Raw genomic sequence first — 13,117 nt, 5'->3', positions numbered from 1 at the left:
AAGTCTATCAAAAGCTACAGCATTCCTAACTGAAATATCAGGAAGACATGAAAAGACAGCTTGGTGAAAGAAATACAAAAATAGCCAAGAACTTCCTAAAATACATGAGGCAGACCAAAGCACAGGTCAGCCAAGCTCACAGAATACCTCAAACTAAGTGACATCCAATGTTTAATGACAATACCCTTGAGAAATGGGAGAGGAAGGAAGGAGTGCTTCTTCCAATGAACAATGAAGGGAACACATTACTGTGGGCTTGCTATGGGTTCTAATCCTCCAAAACTCTACAGTGACATTACTGGGGGGTTGGACTTTTAAGAGGCCTTTAGTTTACAAAGGTCCCACTTGTCTGAATGAACAAATATTACTCCTTTTTTTCTATGGGACAATGTAGCAAGAAGGTTCTGGTCAAAGCCAGCCTCTGAATCTTGAAATTGTAAACAATTAAACTTTTATTTTTTATAAATTACCCAGTTTCTGGCATTCCATTATATAGCCACACAAAATTAACTAAGACAGCCTACCTTCCCAGAAATGTCTTTAGCTTATCTTCTTTGGCCAAGTGCTATAACAAAATATTTTGCCTATTTATAGATATTCAAGAGAGTTTTTCTAGGTATTTTTCTTACATTGACTTCTGGAATAAGCATGTCATAACTGTTATGCTCCTAAATTTGTTAAGATATGCTTTATGACTCAAAATGTGCTCTATTTTGGTGAATAATCCATGTAAACTTTACAATATTGCTGTTTTTGGGGAAAGATATTCAATGAAAGGCAACATACACCAAGTCAATTTATACCAAGTGAGTTTCAGATCAATGTATTCTTACTGCCGTTTGTGCTGGTTGATCTGTCAGTTCCGAAGAGAGCAGTTCAGACATTTCCAACTGTCATTCTGAGCCCTCCCCCTCTTTCTCCCCAAGTGTGCCTTCCATATTTTGAAGTACACACATATTCTGCTTCTCGAGTCTTTTAGGTACCTTATGCCGGGTTATTCCTAACTCATCTCTTCAATTTATTTATAGGTATTTTCTAATAATCTAACACAGTAGTTTTCAACCTTCCTAATGCTGTGACCCTTTAATACAGTTCCTCTTATTGTGGTACTCCCAACCATAAAATTATTTTTATTGCTACTTTTTTAACTGTACTTTTGCTATGGTTATGAATCATAATACAAATATCTGATATGCTGGATATTTGATATGTGACCCCTGTAAAAATGTTCTTTGTCACTCAAAGGGGTCACAACCCACAGATTGAGAAATACTACTCTAACACTTTTTACTATTATTACTTTTAAGTTATATTTTGGTTAAATTAAGCATAACAAAATAAAATATCATTTTTCTCTTTACTTTTTTTCTTTCCCTGATATTTTTCATTTCTCTGAACATTCATGTTTCTGATCTGTAATTCTTATGTTTTTTCCTTAAGGATACTTTTAACCTTAAGACAGATGAGAACTTGAAACCTAATGCAAGCCAAAATGAACCCAAAACAAACCAAGCAAATAACAACAAAACCAAACTCAAGTTTTCAGAAAAATATCAACAAAGTTCATAAACATTCAGCCTTATAACTATTAAAAAACACCCAAATTGCCAATATCAGGAATAAAACAGAGGTCATCATTAATGATATATGGATGTTGTGCAAATAACTGAGGACCACTCTGAACAACATCATGTCTATAAATTTGATAACTTGGATGAAATATACCATATCCTTGAAGATAATATCAAAACTCACTCAAGATGAAATGAAGAACTCAGTAGTCCTGTTTCTATTAAAGGAATTGAATAAATAATAACTTCCAAAAAAGAAAGCAATGAATCTAGATGATTTTTCTCATGAGTTCTGTCAGATGTAAAAAAAAAAAATCCAATTAATCTATAATTTCTTTTCCAGAATAATTACAGAAGGAATATAGCCTACTTATATAAAACTAACATTATTTTAACACTAAAACTAGATTAAGACATAAAGAGAAAGAAAAATAACAGACCATTTATTTTTCTTATTGTAAAAGAAACAGAAATCTTTAACAAAGTAGTATGAAATAAGATCCAGCAGGGGTCTAGGGTGATAGCGCAGTCACTAAGCTCTTGCTTTAAAGTTTAAAGGCCTGAGAACAACACTGCAGAACTCAGTTTCAAAAGCTAAGTTTGGGGAACCCCTGTTATGCTTCTCCTGAAGATGTAGAGACCAGCAGATCACTAGGGCTCACTGCTCATTAGGAGAGATCCAGGTCAAGACCCTCTTTACTGCCAAAAACAAAGTAGACAGCAACAAAGGAAACTCTGTCTTGGTCTGGCCTCTACATGTGTGTGAGAGTACACACACACACACACACACACACACACACACACACACACCACGCAAAATTATGTGAGTGGATTGATCTCAGGTGAACAAGGTTATTTCATCATTTTAATATCAGTTAATGTAATACAATTTAAAAAACCAATGATAAAATTATGTCTTTTGTATTTTATAAAATCTCCTCTCTTATTTTTTGAGGATGACTACAATCTGTGCACATTCCTGTACATATATGTGTTCCATTTTATTAGTAGATGCAGGCTGATTCTTGGCTACTGGGAACAACTGTGTGGTGTGGTGACCGTGAGAGTGCAGTTAACATACCAATAGAACAATTGGATTTCCTTTAATGTCTACTCAGTAGCGGGAGAGGAATTATTTAATTACATGTTTCATTTTTAATGTTTTGAGGAATTCTTTTCTATAACGAATATACTAAGTTACATCACCTCTTTGTAATTGGCATTGAACATACACGTAAAAATTTTTTCAACCTCCTGCAATTTCAGAATGCAAGCACAGGCTTAGATGCACTGAAAATGAAAAATGGATGAAACACCTATTTATTATTCACCCAGAAGTTTTTCAACCCGACTTTTAAAATCAACTTAAAAAGAAATCTCTGTCGATTTTCAGTTACGTTGATGAAGATCTGCAATCCATGGGCTGGAGGACTGAAATTTCAAGTGCAGTCTAGGCTACACAGTGAAAGTCTGTCTCAAAAATCCAGAGGCTAGGGACAAGGCTACATGGTGGAACACTCACCTAGAATGACAGGCCCTGGGTTGAATCCCCACCATGCAAAAGTAAAATAAAAAACAACATTGGACTAAGGACATCGGAGGAAATTGGGAACTTGATGCTTACCTACTCCACCTCAGATGATAAACTATAACCTATGCTGCCTTCTTCTGCTGTGGGAAGCAGTGTTATCATTCCTGGCATGCCCTGAAATCCCATTTTAGAAGAAACTAACTGAAATAAATCTCCAAAGCGAGATTTAGAACTTAGATAGCAGCACAGCTTGAGACCCAATTATCCTGGGACAACATGGTGTTTTTTATTTCTTATATAAAATGTTATTAATGGCCTTCAGTCTAATCACAACAACACAGGAATGGTAGCCCAGGGCCAATTATGAACAAAGGTGGGCTGGATGGTACAATCTATTTTACCTCAGCACTTGTCGGAGTTTGAATTTGAATATAGAAATGTTTTGCAATTGGGATAACAAAGGACAAAAGCTATGAATAAGCAACGATTAATCCCAGAAATTTCTATTCACACAATAAAACTAATTAATTATTTTAATAACCCAGTCTTTGTTGATTCAGATGGTGAAAGTAAGAAAAAACAATCTGCAAAATAGTGCATATAAATACAGGCAGCTTGAGAAAAATGAGAGCTGAGTGGTGGAAAAAAAAAAGAAAACCTGGAAATTAAAATGCTGCCCTTTATTTCAGAGAAATAGCACACAACCACAGGGAAAGGGATTGTTTACAGGAGAGGAAACATCTCACACCAGTGTTTTGCTTCGCTTTTCATCTCCTCTATCATCATTCTCTCTGTCAGATGGTGCAAAAGTACTGCACTGTGATGCATTAGGCAAGGTTGTATCTAAGCACACATCTGCCTCACAAACAAAAGTGACCTGTGACAAATTAGGAGTTCACTTAGCTTTAAGGAGGGGATTTAGAAATGTACTATCAATATCCTCATGTTTATGACCAGTTACTACAAAAAAAACCCTGCTGTCACATTGGTGAGTACCCAATATACCAGGAAGAGGGAAGCCACTACTCACTAGTATACTCCATCTCCCCATTTGTCAGGCCCCTTGTGACATTTGTAATGAAAATGTGACGGTACAGTTAACAGTTCAAATGGCATTCAGCACTAGCTTGGCATCCTTCTGAGCATCACAATTTCTAGAAGGAAGAATGCTCTCAAGTACATTGAAAGGGAAGAGAGACAAGTGTTACCCCCTGTGGTTGTCAGACTACTGAAACAAAGGAGCCAGAGGAGTTTGACTTTCTCTGAGATTCTCAGGCTGGGAAACAGGAAAGGGCAAAGTTAAGGGCCAGCAAGGGAAGGGTTTTGTGCTTCACAAATAGATGTCATACAGCTTTGAAAACTTACACAAGAAGAGACTGATGTCAAGACAACTCTGAGTCAGTGGTGGGCAGGACCACCCTTGACCAGGAATGCTTACTTAAGCATACTTATCCTCTACTTAAATCTAAATCTCATGTTAGCATGTCAAAGATGGGCTTAGGGCTGGAGAGATTGCTCAGCTGTTAAAGGCTAGGCTCACAACCAAAGATGGGCTTGGGAGGAGGTGCACCTCTTTGTTTCTGTTTCCAAAGTGGTCACATTGAAGAAAGCAGTCTCAATTTTTTTGTCATTACTTATCTCTTTAATTTGATCTCTTTAATTTAGAATGTGTGTGCAAGCTTAGCTTGTTAGAATAATACATAGCTCAAGTTTGTACCCTGAAAGCTCTAGTCATACAAATTCAGAAGTCTTTGTATTGTCTGAGGTGCTATATTCTGTCTTTAATTGATTAATATATTGTCCAGAATTTTTGTTTTACTAAAGCTCAGCTATCAAACTTACCCTTTAAACCTGCCTGTCTTCATGGAAGTCTGTGCTGAAAACACAATGCATTTGACTTTCAGCTCTATCAGTCTGTCTGCCCCAACCAACTCATGGGTGACCCTTGCTTTTAGTCACTCCTTTCTCCTTTCACAAGAATCACTAGAAGAAACATTTGTCTTTGTTTCCAAGGGAATTCATATATGGGATGTTAATGAGAGTATCTCTCACACAATAACGTCATGAACTGTGCTCCTTCAGTTCCTTCTGGAAAATCAACATTAAACTCTCCATGAAACTTCAGAGAGAGAGACAGACAGACAGACACCACACACACATGCACACACACACACACACACACACACACACAGAGAGAGAGAGAGAGAGAGAGAGAGAGAGAGAGAGAGAGAGAGAGAGAGAGAGAGAGAGAGAGATTTTCTTGATTTTGCAAACTTCCTAAGAATTTGTCCCCATTACAGTGAGTCCTTGTAATAGGTCATCCTTTATGGAAGAGTGCTTTTATGTATCTATTTCCCTTACTTCAGATTCTCATTACTTTCTTCAGCTCATTATGCTCTCATTACCAAATTTTTTTTTTCTCAGAGGTTACCAGTGATTTCCTAGGAAAAAGTCCTATAGATGTTCTTCTGCAATCCTCTCCTAAGTTACCCCCTTCTTGGCTGCTCAGATTTTCACAACTCTATCTGCCCTGCAGCCTTTCCCACTGGTTTCGGTTCCATCTCATGCTTCTCTTTGATGTCTCCATTATGACATGTTTCTTTACCTCTTTCTTTACTGTTTTTTTTTTCCTTTGACAAGTGCACATAATTTCAAATGTTTGATTACCAAATGTATAACTCAATCATCATGTACTTCATTCATGGGAGAAAGAAACAGAACAAAGGCTCAGCCTTTACAATTTATTTAATAGATAAAACCAAGAAATAAATAGATAGTTAACCACAAAGTTGAAAAATAATTTTAACAGTGATAAGTTCCATGTATTTCGGAAACACAGTAAAGAAACAGTCCCATCTAATCTTGGGAGCTCAGAAAAGTTTCCTAGCAGAGTTGGTATTTAGTTCAAGTCTTGAAAAACAACAACAACAACAAAACAAGAACAGGAGTTACAAAGTAAGAAGAGGTTCCAAACAACTACAGCAGCATATATGCAGGTGATAGCGTTCATGGTGATCAAGGATATGCAGCAATGCCATTTGAGAAGCAACTAGCAGGTTGGTGGTGGTTGGAAGGCACAGTGTGGGTTGAGAAACAGTGATCTCAGGAGATACAAAGATAAATATGGCTCCATTGCAAAAGACTATGTGTTTTAAATATAAGCAGTGTGTTTCCAGAACACATTGCACTTACTCTGTTGAAAGTTTTAGATTTTGTAGTTAAGTGTTCACTTACTTGATGTTTTTGCCTATACATTCCTTCAAAGCAATGACAGTTCATTAGAGTTACAGAGCTTTGGAAGAGGTGTAATTAAATCTGAGTTTCAGCAAGATTATTGTTATTGTTGCTTCAGAGAATTGAATTTACTGATATGAAACAAAAAAGGAAGGTACCATTGTCCCTCAGTATCTATTAGGAGTTTGGTTCCAGGAATCCCTGAGGATACAGTATTATGAGGATCCCTAAGTCTCAGATAAAGCAGAATAATATTTGCATATCTTCCCAAGTACCCCCAAATAACCTCTAAATTACTCAAATACCCAATAAAATGTAAAGACTGTATGAATAGTTATTATATTTTTCTGTTTAAAGAAGTAATAAGAGAAATATCTACATATTTTCAGTATAAATGGGACTTTATTATAATATTTTCTATCCACAATTTTATACATTCATCCATGCACACAGAACCTTGAGTATGTGGGGCTAACTTGGTATAAGCTAGAAATTTGTGGCAGTTCTCAGTGAGATGTGAGAGGCAGTGGAGAGACTGGTGAACAGACTGGAGAAATATTTTAGAGGCAGTCTCTACATTGATTTGAGAATGTAATGACAAGATCAATTTTAGGATGGTTGCATACAAGATGCCTATGATACATCCAAGTTGAGATCTGCAAAGGACTGTTGGACCTGTACTTTAGATGTTAAGAAGGGAGTGTAGATGTATATTTGTAGCAGGAGTCACGACCATCATGAGCAAATTGAGGAAGTACAGGTGTGGAGAGCTAATACATAATGAATCTTATGCCCAAGCCTCTAAGACCTAGGCATCTAAGGGATTGCTATGAAGGATAATGATGTGTCATAGAATCAAACTATGGTGCAGCAGGCAGTGGAGCAATAAGAGAAAAGAAAAAATATGCAGCCAAGAGTTCACATCAAGAACCAAGACATGATGATTGATTTATTAACAATAAGACATTAATGACCAAAGCAAATAAACTTTCACTCTATAGGAGAGGGATACAAACAATATTCTAATGAACTGAGATTAGAGAGGGGTTATGTTAATAAATGTGACTGAGTTTGTAAAATCAGAATGGAACAGGACAATAGCAAGAAAACACCATGGAATCATGTAGGAATGTTTTATAGTGGAAAGAAATGTAGTAAGCCAATTAGCAGATCACAGGTTAGGGTTGTTGATTAAAAAGTAAAATATGGAATGATTACCTGATGGTGATGTCAGGGGATATGATGAGCACAGACAAGCTCAAGGATGATGGAAAATGGGCAAGATGAGTACCCTTGGGTTGCAGAGGAGTTAGAATATTAGAGAGAAATTTCTTCCTTGCCTTTTATTTCCTTCAAAACATTGCAGCAAGAAACTACAGTAAGACAGCAAGACTAAGGGAAATAGATAATACTTTAAATGATCATTCTACTGAATAAGAAGTAACTCTAACTAGGAAATACAACACCTTAAAGCCCTGATGGGTAGGAAGCCAGCAGGTTTCAGTAGCAGTAATCCCTAACCCTGAGTGACCATTCAGAACCACTGGCATGATTTCAGTATAGACAGGGTGGTGGTCTTGTATTATACTTTCTCTTAGTGGCAGCATTGAGATAATACGGGAGGACATTAAAAACCTTTCTTGGTGGAAGCATCTAAATGGCTTGTATGTTGGTGTATTGATTTTCCCAATGCCTTGAGTATTTTAACACCAATGCACCTCTGACATATGCAGACGTGAGCATGTTCTGTGAGTGCTTCAATAACTGATTAAACATATGAAGAGCCCCATCTGCAAACATTGTCTGTCTGGTTAGAGTTCAGGGAGTGATTTTACATTTTTTTATTTTATAACTGAACAAAGGGCTTTTTCTGTTCTAACATGAGTTATGATATTTTTGATCACTAAAAAGACAAGATAGCAAATTTATTTCTGAAGACCTCTGAAAAGAACACTCATTTGTTTTCTTAACACCCCATTAATTGGAAAAATTTTCCCTTCCAGAGACTCCCTCTAATGTCTTGGCTGGGTATGGTCTAACCCTGAGTCCCATTCTCTGTTCAGAACATCTAGACTGTCATCAGATAAAAGTCTTCAAAGTTGAAATGAGTATTACATGGAACTGTGCTCTGTATACACTCACATGTCCCGAGAAAATGCTTTCAGCTCTTTTTTTTTATGGCCCTATGTTTGTATCTTTTAATCAACATTCTCTCAGACCTCTAATACCCTCAATATTCATAGACAATATTCCACAAAGGTGCTGAGTTAAGATGCAAGGAGAATTTCCACATCAGTTGTATAATATGACCTAAGCAATAGTGATCTGTATGATGAATATATGTATTCATATATACACACATGTCTCTAAACACTCTTTCATTTTAAAACCTTACACCTTACTGCCAACTTACTTGAATCTTTTCTTCAGACTTCCCCTGACTGAAGTAAATAATTTGGCGGGGATGTTTGTTCCCTATCACCAAGCATTAGTTAATATTTGATGGCACTCTTTAGAAGCTGTGTCCCTAAGATCTCCTTACATTAAGTGAATATGTAAAGTAGGCACCAATAAAATGAGCACGAGATTCAAGTGGGAAGGAGCATCTATCAGCATTAGGAGTAGCTGCCATGAGTACTACTTCCCAGCAGTGGGGGTGGGAGTGAGAGGAAAAAGTGGGGATGGCAGTGTTATGGAAGGATGGGAGTCCAGCTGCCAGGCTCTTCCTGCTCCATTGTCTGCTCTCTTTTCTCTTCTAAAGGGCTTGGTGGCACGTCAGGGTACAATGTCATTATTTCCAGGTAAGGACATTTTAGCTGGTCTTGGTTTGAACCTTAGCAAATGAAGCATCAGATAAAGAAGTCTCTTATATTTTCAGCAATGTATTCCTGTTTACAGTACCACACCAGTGACCAAACATTTATTAGGCTGCCATTGGATATCTCTTTGCAAATCAGACTCATTTGTCAAATTTAGGGGACCAGCTGGGAGTGGGAAAGCACTAATAAAACAAAGAGCTAATGGTCATAAAAAGACAAAGCTGTGGAAATTTAACTACTATAGAGGGACAAGATGTTCTCCCTCTCCAGGACTGAACTGCCTGCTAGACTGTGCAGCTAATTTTGTGGGAAATGCTGGGCACTGAGTGTCTCAACCAGCCAGAGCCTCTATCTTACCTTCCTCTCTCTCCAGCACAAGCCAATCATTCCAGGAATGCTGACCTAACTCTTCTCTATGAACAACACAAAAAGATAGACCCAGAAGTATCACATTTTTAACCTAACAGTAAAAGACCCAACCTTGATCACTTAAACCATGTTTAAGAGGTCAGAACATCTATCTGCAGGATGCCAGGATACTTTCTAAGGATTTTAACTTCTTTAAAAAAAAATCACAGGGGTAAAATCAAAGCATGGCCTGCAGCCATCACTTCATTGAAATAATATAATTTTAGGCCTAAAGATTAATGTCTAACTGAAGAATTTTTTGGAGAGTATCATGGCGACCTCCCCTGGGTTTCTCGACTTCTGTACATTGCATATGACACCTCATGCTATATACTGACAGGAGTCAGTATTTGTAAACTTTACTTTCCTTGAAATAAAAGAAACTTGGTTAGACTCTTTTGAAGTATGCTGAGCATTTTTTTTTTCAGTCCTGGGCAGCCTCTCTTCGCTTTCTTAAAGATAAAGAGATCATTTGAAACTTATGGGTGATGACCCTGTTTCCTTTCTATAATTAAACATTTTCTGTGTCATGGAAAGCTGTGGACTCAGGGGCTTTTCGCTTTGAGGAAAACCTCCAGCCAAAACTTGTACTGTGAATGTGGAAATGCCTCTACTGTATTGTTAAATGAAATGTTAAAGATTAAAAACAATTTTTTTTAAATGTCAGTAGTCTCTGTTAAGTATGTTGAATTCAACAACATTTATTGTAATAAGATACATATCAGGCACTGTATAGGAGACAGAGAAACAGTCTCTCTGCTGTGGGGTGTTGTCCTGTATGCTGTGAATGTGTGTTGCTCTGATTGGTTGATAAATAAAATGCCGATTGGCTGGTAGCCAGGCAGAAAATAAAGGCAGGATAAGCACACAAGGGGAATTCTGGGAAGAGGAAGGCTGAGTCAGGAGTCAACAGCCAGAAACAGAGGAAGCAAGATGACAAGGCAAAACTGAGAAAAGGTACCAAGCCACATGGCTAAACATAGGTAAGAATTATGGGTTTAAGTGCAAGAGCTAGTCAGTAATAAGCCTGAGCTAATGGCCAAGCAGTTATAAATAATAGTAAGCCAGTGTGTGATTATTTTATAAAAGGCTGTGGGACTATGTGGGAGAGATTTGTCCTGATCACAGGCCAGGCAGGATGCAGAAAAGCTTCCAACTACATCTCTCCATTTACAAAGCATATATTCTAGTGAATGTACCCCAAATCTTAGCAAATCCCCCCAAAACAGACCATCATGTGTCAGCAGAGGGACAGTCCATATCAACAATGATGCTTTACATGTAAAGATGTCCTTTGGATGCTGAGGCAGGAAGATGGTGAGTTTAAAGCCACACAGGACTTGCATAGTAAGAATTGTCTTAAAAAGGCAATGTTCTTGGAAAGAAAACCATCCTTATAATGTCATTGGTGAAGATTAACCTGAATCAGGTATATAAATTCATAAACTGTGGTTAAGAGTAAGATGAAGGAAAATTTTACTCTTTTCTCTCCATCACAACTCACTTTAGTTTTGGAGCTGTTGGTTACTGTCTCCAGATCTAACAACCAAAGAGAATTGGTTTTTAATAGGACTCAAGGTGAGACAGAGCTGTGAAGAAGCCACATTTAATGTGTTGTATTTTTCTTTCATCGTCACTGAGACTGTAATCTAGCAAAAGCTTGAGTAAGAGATCACTGTAAGTCTAGAGAGAAGGAGGAACTTTATGACAAGAGGGGTAGGGTGATACCCCAGCCTGGGGCCACACTAATGGCAGTAGAAGGCCATTGTGAGAAGTAGAGATTGAAAAAGGTCAGTTGAGGACACGGTCAAGGTGAAGCTTTCAAATAAGACTGCATAGATGTGCTAGAATTTTAAGTGTCTCTCTGGGAGAGACACCTATAAATATACTTTATTTGTTTCTTTTTTAATTTTTGTGATTTTCTTAATTACCAAGAATGAATGTCTATTGCTCTTTAAGAATTCAAACAACTTTAAAAATGTACATTATAAGGCACTACCTGTGACATCTGACATTGTTCCTAAGCACTGGCTGCTAAACTACCTACCAAGCCAGCATCAGGGGAATATAATAAAATGGCAGAGAATTCTAGTGTTCCTTTAGAGAACACCCATGGTTCACTGCTAGGGTTGCCGGAAGCAGCGTGAAGAGTGGCAGGTCCACCATTTCTCACATAGAAGTACAGGACCCTCAGCAAAGGAAGAATCAAGTGTCAGGTTTGCTGAAAATTCCCCTTGGGGAATTCAGTACAATCAGTGACATAGACAGATCTTCCAAAACATTAGTTTCAGTCAAAAGAGCAATGACTGACAGAAAGTATGTAAAGTCTGGGCATTGCCTCCTATAAAATGACTTAATCAGAACTCTATATGGTGAGCTTAATGTACTCTAATGGGTCTCACTGCATAGGTGTTAGTGAGTACAGTAGGGACCAGGGATTCTGAATAATCCCAAATGCTTCAATCAACAGAATTGGAAGATAACTTCAACCATTTAAAAAGCATTTTAGTCCTTAACTTAAGACCCCCTTGTTTAAAAGGGGGATTTACAAATTTAAAATTTGAACTCACGTGCTCCATAACAAAGGCACTTCTTATACTCATTTTACAAGGGATGATCACTTGACTGTCAAAATAAGACTGCATGTATGATTTGTGGCCAAGTGATGGTGAAAGAGTTGGGACATCTTATCACAGAAAGATCTGTACTCAGGTTACAAAGAGCCCACCAGTGCCATGCTTTATATACTTCTGTAGCTAGCATCTCACGCCATTCTTAGTTGGAACCAAAGGAAAGCTTGTAAACTATGACATAGAGATAGAGCAGATAGCATTGTACTCAGTTCAAACACTGAGGGAAGAGACTTTAACCCCTCTCTCAGGTGGAGAAATAAAAGTAGTGTGTTCTCTTTAGTAAAGGATAAAGAGGCCTGGCTCCAGACAGCTCTTACACAACTGTGCCTGGGTCTGGCCAGACAAGAGATGTAATCACTTAATTTCCCTGCCATTTGCTGATTGGCAGGGCCGATGAATCAAGCTTATCTTCAGATGATGCCCCATGCTCTAGGCCTTATTAGTTTTGTCAAATCCCATTTTCTTTGTCTCCCCTTTATGATTTCCTGCATTCTCCTCCTGTTAAAATTGTTTATGAGAGAAAGCACAAACAGCTGATTGAGACCTATGTGAATGTGGGGTCTATCTATGGACAATGGGCCCCTAGGGAGATGGGGGCCAACTGGGCCATTTAATGGGTGTCTCTCACTCACCCCATGCCATCTTCCAGTCTGCTGCCTGGAGCTCTGTACCTAGCTCCCATGCTCACACTGCACTTTCAAGGTCTAAACATAGATCTGATCCTTTGAGTAAACTCACTGAGGTGAAGACAGCAACTTCCTCAGGCCAGGGGAGTGATTAGCCCACAGACCTGCTGTGATGCTGATGCATACTTGAAATTTGTTAAGAGAGTAAATCCTATGTATTCCTGCAACATTAAAAGGGGAAAAAAGTAACTCAGGAAAGCTGTGGCTATGTTAATTAATTTGATTACAGCAATCA

The 13,117-nt window shown here is 37.9% G+C and overlaps 1 protein-coding gene across 2 annotated transcripts in view; it reads right to left on the bottom strand.

The window, feature by feature from the left end:
• The window catches only part of Rgs7 (regulator of G protein signaling 7), a 386,347-nt gene that overhangs the window by 87,563 nt on the left and 285,667 nt on the right, over positions 1–13,117 (bottom strand). The window lies entirely within an intron of this gene.

Source organism: Peromyscus eremicus, chromosome 15 (genome assembly GCF_949786415.1).
Source record: "Peromyscus eremicus chromosome 15, PerEre_H2_v1, whole genome shotgun sequence".
In the NCBI taxonomy this organism is placed as follows: Eukaryota; Metazoa; Chordata; class Mammalia; order Rodentia; family Cricetidae; genus Peromyscus; species Peromyscus eremicus.
This window is presented reverse-complemented; position numbering and strand designations above follow the sequence as displayed.